The sequence below is a fragment of the Callionymus lyra genome, chromosome 11, assembly GCF_982586985.1.
Source record: "Callionymus lyra chromosome 11, fCalLyr1.hap1.1, whole genome shotgun sequence".
Classification (NCBI taxonomy): Eukaryota; Metazoa; Chordata; class Actinopteri; order Syngnathiformes; family Callionymidae; genus Callionymus; species Callionymus lyra.
In genome coordinates this window covers 12,060,150-12,068,437 of record NC_141828.1, presented here as the reverse complement: position 1 = coordinate 12,068,437, position 8,288 = coordinate 12,060,150, and positions in this window count along the sequence as shown.

Here is an 8,288-nt window from a genome sequence, read left to right as displayed (position 1 = left end):
TAAACAACATGATTATGTTGTTTATGCATTGGTAGCTTCGAGTCCGGGACTGTTGAATCGTGTTCAGCTCGCTATGTTAAGAGGTTTAAGAGTCTGTTTGAAATCTAACTCAATAATACTTTAAATAAAATGAATTAGAAATTCTCCAGAAATGTGGATACCAAATCATTTTGATCGTGTTCTGGGTTACCATCTGGGTCCGAGATTCTTTTGAAGGATTCATCTCTTTCTAGAGAACAACCACCATTTTTTTCTTTCTTGTGTAATATTTTCATTTAGACACTGAGTTTTGAAAACTATCAACAACTACCATACAATTAAGCTCATTTGAATTAGACTATTAGTCAGTTTCAAATCCTAAATTACTAACTAATTATATAGAATAAACATTATCATACACATCTTTGGTAGTTGGCACTGCTTCATTCCTGAGTTTTCAAAACTCTACCAAGACCAACCCTAGACACATTATTAAAGCCACATGGAATTATATTTTTTTATTTGTCTATTTTTGCTAGCTCTGGGTAGAGAAGGTCACCAAAGCAGCAACCCCTGGTGACCATAAAACACAATCTTCCAAACCAGATGGAACTGCAGAACACCACAAAATCACCGTTTGGTTAATCCATTTCTAACCTGAACATTTCATGAAGAAAAATATAAAACGTTGGAGTTACAAACAAGCACCAGTGAAAAACATCACCTCATTAGTGCAGGTAATAAGAAGACATTCTAACCTCAAGGTTTTTTGTGGTCATTTTCACATTTCATTAATTGAATTACAACATTTCTTATTCTTAACTTATCTCTCTCGTCTTATCCTTCCATCCTCTCTACTCTGTTTTGAATAGTATGGCGAAAACTCAATAGTCTTGAAAATCTTTTCTTGTGAAATCTGTGGCTCAAAAAACATCCTGAGGCAACAGTTCCTATGACGAATAATAACCTTGACGAAGTCTGAGAGACTCTTAAGATGCTCCATGGGAATCAATGTCCAACATAACAAGGTCTTGACGTCGAAATCTTACACCTGTGGGAAGTGAACGCAGACTCGACAGGAGTCAACATTCAGAGTCTTAACATTAATATCCAACAAAAGTCAAAAGACAAAAAGACATCATCAAATCTTTTTTGGCTCCATTACAATTTGAGAAACGACTGTGCTGTTTATAAAATCTTGTTAAAGTCGCCCTTGAGAACAGTTCTGCATATTTCAATGACTTACAAATATTTCCTGTTTCTCTTTTATAGCATATTTAAACATAATGAGTCATAAAAAGGTTTACATCGTCTCAGGCTTTATTGTCACCATCCACAAACAAGCAATAATACAACAATTGTAAAAACAATAAAGCCAGAGAACTCCTAAATCAACCTAAAATAAATACGATAATTAAGATGCAAACTGTAAAGAGTGTCCTGTGAAGCCAGTGCATAACCTATATAACTATGGACAATGGTGGATAATTGGGATATCACATTTTTAGTCTTACCAAAGACTTATTATGGCTTATTAATTCAGATTTAAATGGAAAATCTCTAGGTATATCTTGACCCTTGTCTATGCTTTAAATATATTCACATTTCACATCTGCTTCTTGCTGATTGGGCCATTAAGAATCAGGACTGGTGTACACCTGGGAAGCCTTATACCTTTACCCTGTCCTCTCTACTGAGCCTCATTCAATACGCCTGCTGCTCCCTATATATATATATATATATATATATATGTATATATATATATGGATGGATAGATCAGACACTGTTTGAGTTGACCAGAGAAAAATGCAACATAAATGAATACATTTTTGTGTTATTATTGCTTCAGCTAACTTGAGGTTAACAACTTTCGATTCTTCTTCTTGGATTGAACCTCGAGGATCGGGTTAATGCTCTTTTTATTTTGTCTTACTTTTATTGCAAGACATTTTTCTCACATGGAGAAAAGGACCTGTGAGGGATTTATCTTCAGCCGAGTATTTAATTAATGTTGTATTAATCATTACTATCTGAAAGGTGTTTTACGTTGAGCCTGTGACTCTTGACTTGTTTTGGTTTATTTATAATGAGTCTTTCTAGTAGCAGAGGTCAGTGAAACATCTAAATGGGATTCTATATGGGTCTGTGTAAATAATGCAGAAATTGAACCGGCAAAAGCAAAAACATACCAATAAATTATCAATGAATAAAGAATACTAGAATAAACCAGGACAAAGTGCAATGAAAGCTCACTTGATTCTAAAAAAAATCTGACATGACTGAATTTCTGCTTGTCAGTGAGATCTGCTGATATTTCATAGCTCTCAGTCCTCTCTGCTCTCGCGTTTATGATTCAGTGCTCCACCACCTCGAATCCAGAGCCTGATTCCCTCGATATTTTCGAAAATTGCCAGCTCGTAATGAAAATGAGCCACATCTGCAGGGTGAACACACAGGAACTTGGAAGGAGGAGGGAGATGAAAATCACACAAAGGATTGCGTAACATATGAGTCGTCAGGTAATCCAACAGGCAGTGGGACGATGGGAGATGATGAATTTCAAAGGACCGGAAATATTACTTCAGCCTTGCAGTGAATCAGGGTCGAAGCATCGCCATTAAAGATTTAATTCTGCAAACCCAAATCAATTTCCTTCGAGCTACAGCACTCTGTATAGTTTCCAGATTTATATTAAACATCCTTAGTCCATCAGTAAAGTCTCAGGTAACCCACTTGTAATTATTGAAATTGGTCTCTGGAAAGTGTTTCTGGATTATCTACACAAGATTTTGACCACCATAGACCCCGGGCAAGTTGAGTTTGAGAACACTGGGTTAAAGGCTGTTTCTTGATGCACACTCATTTTTTAGACACTTCATCTTGGTTTTCAATTTGAAGTAATAAAAGCAGTTTAACTCATTTCACAATTCTTACTATGGAAGTTCTTCAGAGACGGATTGTGACCATAAAATCTTCTAATTTTCTTCTTATTTAATATTTAGCACAGTTGAAAACCTATTAAGCTTTTCTAGGACAGTGATTCTCAACTGGTGGTTGGGTAGTTTGCCTTTGTCTGGGGCTAAGACTACTCCTAAACTGACATGCTAGGCCATTGGTTGTTTACCTTGTTCACAGTGTCTGCCGTGTGTCCGCTATGGTGTGCAAATGCTCGCTTCTGATTGGCTCCCATGGTTCCTGTCTGGTAGGCTACTTCCCATACAACTTCCTGCCTGTTCTACACCCTGATTGGGGGACCCTGTTTCTGCTCACCCGCCCCAATCCTACTTCTGCTTACCTATCGCTCGGCTTTGTTCATCTTTGGAACTGTCTTTGCATGAGTTCATTTTCTCAATGTTGTTAGCCATAAGTTAGAACTGAGCCACTAGATTAACCTTGTTAGCTGTTTGCTTGTCCTCCGCACCCTTAGTGGGGAATTTCCTTTGTTTCAGTTTTTGTTGTGGCCAAACACTTGATTTAATTGTAAAAAAAAAAGGTTTTATTCCAATTCTGTTTTGGTTTTTGTACGTTCTTCCTCCTCCCTGAGTTTCTTCCTGTTTGATCCACTTGTACCTTCTTTATTAAAAACAACGTATTATTTTTGCTAAACCAACATCATCTGGTTCTTTTGTGTTATTTCCCCATTTCTCCAGAGGAAGCTCTCGCATGGTAACATGAGGGAATATCTATTTCCCCAAATGTTATTTGGATGGCAACTGTGAGATCAAACAGGTCGGCCCAATTATGGGGGCATCGGCCTCTGCAATAAATATAAGACCTGATTATTGCAACAAAAAATACATTTTCCCAAACACACGCTGGTTTCATGAAGCCAGACCAGTTGAGAAACACTGTTCTCCTGATTATGAAATATTTCTAGTGATATTAAAATAGCTTCAACTCTCATTACGTCTCCCATTGTATGGATGCCTCAAGTTTATGTTAGCGTTGATGTATATCTTTTCTTTATTTCTGCTGTAGTCCAGACTTATTCAACAGGGTAATTATACTTTCAATAGAAACTTCTCTATCATCTATAGAAGTGACTTTCAACTGGTAAATCGAGACTATAGACTGTAAAAACTTTGGACCTTGTACCTGGAAAAAAAAGCTGGAGTTAAGGTAAACTTTTGTACAAAACTCTGTTTTAATTGTAATATTTACATTACAAAATGTGTTTAAGCCCCACCCACTGAAAACAAGTCGTTTTTCTGGAGATTAAATCTTGTTTAACATAACCACACCCACTACGCTGTGAAAATTGAGGGTTTTCACCACATGAATCAACTCCCAGGGATTCGTTGTACAAACAAAACAGGGCGTGATTAAAGCTGGCTGGAGGAGGAGTGAAGCCATTAATGGACTCAGCTCTTGTAACCTCTTGTTCGCTGAGATTTCTCGGGGAGGACTTTATAAAGTAATAAGTTCAAAACATGTTCATGATGAGGGACTAACTGCATCTTGGAGAGGAAGAATTGAACATTTCAAATATTTTTTATTAGTTTCCCTTTAAATTATTGGTTAAGAGTCAAGATGTTTGTTGAACAAACTATTTTGACCTTCAGTCTTTCTGCTGCCAGCCTGAAGCTAAAATTTAATGAGCTGCAACTATTTGCAAATTCCTTTAGCCAGTTTTTATCATGTTATACAGTATGTTTCTTTTAAGTTATTTTCATTCTTGATTTAGGGTCCAGATTTTTAACAAGTGGTTCTCTAGGGTCTTAAACACACACTCTTTTATTCACTGGACTTACAATGAGGTATGAATTCTTCCCCACAAACACAAACAATATCCCTACGATTATTCATGTTTGACAATTTGATTTATTACAAATCCAAAGACTTTCTTTCTGGATCAGTGGGCGAATCGAAGTCTCACCGGGGAATACTGTATATAAAATTCAAGCGTTAATCAAGTCTCAGTTGCAGTAGAGAGTATATATATATATTAAAATTCACTAGATTGATGCAGAGGTTTATTAAAGGTCTCCAGGTCCAAAGACAACATTTACATTTTTGCTTTTAAAAGGAAGAATGACATTTAAAGATACACGAGCAATAACAAATGTCTTGAACTGTTGTTTTGTTTACCACAGTCGCGCTCATTTGTTGTTTAAAATCACCAGCTGTAGAGTTTGCCGCCGGCCTGTTTATCGGTGCTTAAAAGCCTCAAAGATGTTTTCGTAGCCTCTCGCCCACACGGTTTGTGAAGTCATTTGCTTTAATTACATATATTAAAATCTGTGAGCTGAAGCACCTTTGGGATCATAAATTGTAATCAGACTATGTTTTGGTGCATCAGCTTTCAAGTGGCAATCATTTCTGACAGTTTAATTAAACTAGTTAAAAGTAGACCTTTCATTAGTGTCACTAGCATATCATCAAATAATCCAATCTTTTAAATTGAGCAATTTATTTGGAAGGGAAGAACATCTCTCGTGCGGACTCGTAACGTAACGTCTACATTAGCGGTACAACCGCACAATTGGGGTACTTTATTCTAATCGCAGAATCTTCCAAAATAGTTTTTCTTAAATTTGAATTTAATTGGGTCAGATAAAAACATTTATAAATAAAATAATATATTCTTTTGCACAGACTCCTAATGGATGAATGTTAACTTTAATTTTCCAATCAGGGGTGAATAGCACTGTTTTTTTTTACTAAATAATTAGAAAATAAAAGTAAAATCAACCCATTAACTAAAAAAAACAGGTATTATACATTTCATCTGACTAGTTTTGTCCACTTTAGGGTGTTCTCAGCTTAGAAATTTAAGCTCAAAAAGGAAAAAAAAAGGTTAAAAATATGATAAATAAAATTATTTACACATTGTGATTATAATTTATTGAACACAATTAATTGCATGTCATGAGTCGAGCAGGACAGGAGACCCAGATGCGGAAGTGAGAATAATCCTTCGGAGGAATAGCTCAGAATAAAGTCTTTTAATGATCCAAACGGTCGGAACGGACCGGAACAAAAAACAAAACAGACGCTCGGGACGGAGGCAGGGCACGGCTGGAGATCGGGGTCTCGAACAGCAACTAAAAACAAAAAGACAAAAAGACTCACGTGAGTAAAGTAAAGAGCTGACAACGTCAGGGGTTCTCAAAAGATCGTTCATTCAGAACACGAGCACGGAGAGATCTGAGATGCCAACCTGGTCAGGAAACTGAACACTCTGGCGAGTTCTTCCGGTTAGAGATGCTCCTTATCTGTGGGAAGAACCCGCCATTCAATCATCACCAGCCGCGCACCTGCCAGCGTCTGTCAAGACAAAACAGAGGAACACGTACAAAAAACGGAAACACACCTTCAAAATAAAACACGAATGACAGAAACATGACAGCATATACAATACAATAAATGATTGAAGTTCATTACAGTACAATACAAACAATATATGTACTGAACATTACAAGAGCCATAATTAGGTACTAAAAGTTATTTAAAATAGTGGATCATTTTCATCCAGCAGATTCTCAAAATAAATTGCAAATATCACCCTCTCTTTGACACATGTTGCTGTGGAAGTTTTTTTTAACATTTGCTGATAAGTGAAATTGCTAAATGTTATAAATCTGGACTACAGTTCACATGCGCTGTGAACTCATGTCTCCTGTCAAAATGATTGCTTGCTGCCATACAAGGGCGGGGTTAATATCCACCAAATCTCCACATGTCCCAGTTTGTAATTGACAGAAGGAAAACCAATGAGAGGGAATTGACAAAGAGGAAAAAGATAAGGAGGGGAAAACTAATCGGTACGATAGTTGTTGGGGAAGCGAAAATAAATAAATAAAAATAAAATAAAATAATAAATAAAAAAATATATTGGTATTTCCTTATTTGCTTACACATGTATGTGTATATTTACTTTCGCATAGCCATATAAATGAGTATCAAAAAAGTATGTCTCAGTTTCAGGCTTTTTATTTCTAATTATGGCACGCCTGGAATTCCATGAACATTGGGAAACTCATTGTTTGGTGTATATTAAATGAGAATACTTTTTGAGTATGAAGCTTATTCAGGCCACCTAAAGTGATGTAGAGGACATGTGTGATGTATAAATCTTGACCAATAAGCTTAAGGTTCGCCAACATTAGCCAAAAATACAGTCTTTATAAATCTAAGTACTTGTCATTTCAGCCTTTTTTTCGTGGGCGGAAACTATTTGTGTCCCAAGAGAAGCTGAGATTTCAGTTTAAAGATTGATTTTCAAGACATTTAACGTGTGAGATGTTACACTTTTCTAATACTTTTCTGCTTTCTTGCTCAGTCTGTTGGATAAGTTTTTCTTTAGCTATGTTTTTCGACCCATATGTGTCCTTCATTTTGTCATCTTTGATACTGGGAGCATTTCATTTATAAAGATTTAATTTCTGTCGGTTGTAGGTGACCTATTGACTTTTTTCATATAGAAACATCCAACATTGACCAGAAGATTTTATCTCTTAGGATGGACTGAGCGTCTAAGAAATACAAAATCAACTTTAAAACTAAAGTTTTCTATTCAGAGTCAGCCTTTATAGTTCTTGTTTATTGTAAGAATAAGACATATTTATCCTCATCTGGAGAGTCGTTGAATCTACTTCATGAGGAGATCCTACAAATAAATAAGTCATTATTTCATCCCTGCTGTGGTCCGGGAACATCAGAAGGTTCCTAAATTAAAACGTTCAAAATATGATGCAACCTTTGCATCAGCGATCTGGGCAGAACAAGTCGATGGAATGAGGTTAAATCACAGCCTTGTCTGAAAGTTTGGCTCTCATCTACTCGCCTTTATTCGCACACTGAGTGTAAAGAGAAACAACCGTGATGTTTGCTTGATGGATGGCGTCGTAACTCCAGAGACTCGGCTTCGCCCAGACATGCTTCTCGCGTCACGTTTCTGTCAAAGATGCAACGAAAAAAGTGACATTTTTCAAAGCAGCGGAGCTGCCAGATGACATATTAAGGACCATTAAACATTCATAGACCAGAAATCATCTGTAAATCACTGTTATGATTCATGCATATTTGATGAAGGAGAGAAGATTCTGGACCTGAGCGAGGAGGCATCTTCTGCTTTGTATGATAATGGTGCCAGAGCTGTGAGCAGACTGCACCCCATTGACCAGCCTGAAGGCATCATCTCTCAAAGTGCCTTTCGGGAGGATGAGAGAGACGCAGGTCTAAATGCTAATGCATGGACAAACAAATTCCCAGGCGCATCCTGCCTCCCACTAAGCAAACACTGAACACAATGACTGGAATCCTTTTTTAAAGCATTGTTCCAGACTAATTGAAAATTCTGAATCTTA